We start from the raw sequence: 2,401 nt of genomic DNA, 5'->3' as shown, positions 1-2,401 counted from the left end.
AGGAGCCTCGACCCACTTTTGCATATTATGTGACTTCGCGGACAATTGTCTTCTTTAATTAAACACCTATACAACCAAAAACAAGTACAATCGACTTATTTACGAAATATTCGCCAAAGTTATGAAGAAATGAACTTCACATCATTTTTAAGACAATGAAGTGTACCTTTTTAGTATTTTTATCCCATCTAAGTAGTTCCAATATGATCGATCTTCGATATTGTGTCAATTTCTGCCAAGAACGACATATATTAATGAAGTATATAGACAACTAACCTATCTTTATTTGGTGAATATCAAACCTTATTTTGTGATTCTCAAACCTTGTTCAGTGAATCTCAGAGCTTGTTCAGTGAATCTCAGACCTTGTTGATTTTAAACCACTTATAATGACCAACTTTCACAAAAAAAGCTCTGAGATTCACTGAACAATGTCTGAGATTCACAAGATAAGCCTTTATTTTCGTATACTAATGAACTTACCTCAAAATATTCACTTTTGGTCCATAAACTATCATCGTCCAAGGCACTCAACCACTTCAACAGAAAAACTTCACAATCATAACTAGACAAAAAAAACAGTAAATGGTTTAAAATCAACAAGCTCAAAATAATAACTATTGATCTGTTAACAAAAGGAAAAAGATACATGCTTACATACCTTGTTGTTTGTTGAGGGACTTTGAGATTGACAAATTCGTTCGTGTGCATGAACTCCAAAGATTTATATGACTCTCCCAAAATAGCTGAAACATGATGTACCTGAAAAAGAAAAGGCAATAACAGGATCAAAATATATTTTGGAGTATACTTTTAAAAGAAAAGGCAATAACAATATTTTGGAAAAAAAAAATCATACAATCTCTTTGGCATGCTTGTTGTCAGGATCCACATTAACAGCCACGCATGAGTCAAGGATGAAATTTTTTCCCTGTTTTATATCACAGACACAAGCCCACCAATGCAGCGGCTCCGTGTTACTATGGAAAGGGATAAACACCTGAGATAGTAAATGTCCAGGATTCACAAAATAAGGTCAATGATTCACAAAACAAGGTCAAGGATTCACAAAATAAGGTCAAGGATTCACAAAACAAGTTCACAAACTAAGGTCAAGGAGTTCACAAAAGAAGGTCCAGGATTCACAAAAGAAGGTCCAGGATTCACGAATTAAGTTCCAGGATTCACAAAATAAGTTCACAAAATAATCTCTAAGATTCACAAAATAAGGTCCACGATTCACAAAATAAGGTCCAGGATTCACAAAATAAGGTCCAGGATTCACAAAATAAGGTCCAAGATTCACAAAATAAGTTCACAAAATAAGCTCCAGGATTCACAAAACAAGTTCCAGGATTCACGAAATAAGGTACATGATTCACAAATAAGTTCACAAAATAAGTTCCAAGATTCACAAAATAAGCTCCAAGATTCACAAAACAAGTACAAAAAATAAGCTCCAAGATTCACAAAATAAGGTCCAGGATTCACAAAATAAGTTCACAAAATAAGGTCCAGGATTCACAAAACAAGTTCCAGGATTCACGAAATAAGGTCCAGAATTCACAAATAAGGTCCAGGATTCACAAATATCTGACCTTGTCGATATGGCTAGCAGCAAGTGGAGTGTAACTGTCCTTTATGTGTGCACCCCAAATTTCGGGGTTGTTTTCTCGATGAAGACCCTACAAGTCACAAGAAGGCAATTTTAGAAACAAAGCAACTTTAAGAACGCAAAATACTGGAATATAACCATATAAAGGATTTGAGACTGACAAATATTATTGTTGGCAAGTAGAGTAAATTTCTTCTACTGAATGTGCACTTAATTCCAAATATATCAATGACCTACAAAAATAAATTTGTTAGGAAACATACACATCGAGTGACGTGAACAAAATGAAAACATGGGGAGGAAAAGGAAAATAATACTCAGGGGTTACTTACCTCATCCATAATAAGGCCTTTCGGTCCAAGGCTATGCAAAGCTTCTCTTGTGACTTCCATCAACGGAGTGGACACCATAACGTCACTTCATTATTGATAAAATTCAATTAGTAGATTTATTTATTACAATAAAAAAACAAAAAATCAAAGCAAAAATATGACATTACTGTTTAGTTTTCTTTGATTTCTTTCGAACAAAATTCATCAATTCATTGTCAGTGTATCGAGGCCATTCTAGTGCATCATTTTGTACTATTTCTCTGGATAGGTTCTCTTGATTGCACACCCTCAACTCCTTACTGGCAGATGGTTTATCGAGGCCGGAAACAATTGGTGTAGAAGGAGGATCATTGTTCCCTACCACAGGAAGAGGAGTAGAAGTTGCAGGAGTAGCTAGAACAGTAACGGTGGGGGTGAGTGGGCTCACTGTTCTCAGAACATGTAATAATTTGAT

Source organism: Silene latifolia, chromosome 1 (assembly GCF_048544455.1).
Source record: "Silene latifolia isolate original U9 population chromosome 1, ASM4854445v1, whole genome shotgun sequence".
NCBI classification, from domain to species: Eukaryota; Viridiplantae; Streptophyta; class Magnoliopsida; order Caryophyllales; family Caryophyllaceae; genus Silene; species Silene latifolia.
The sequence above is the reverse complement of the archived record's forward strand: the minus strand, read 5'-3'. Positions refer to the sequence as shown.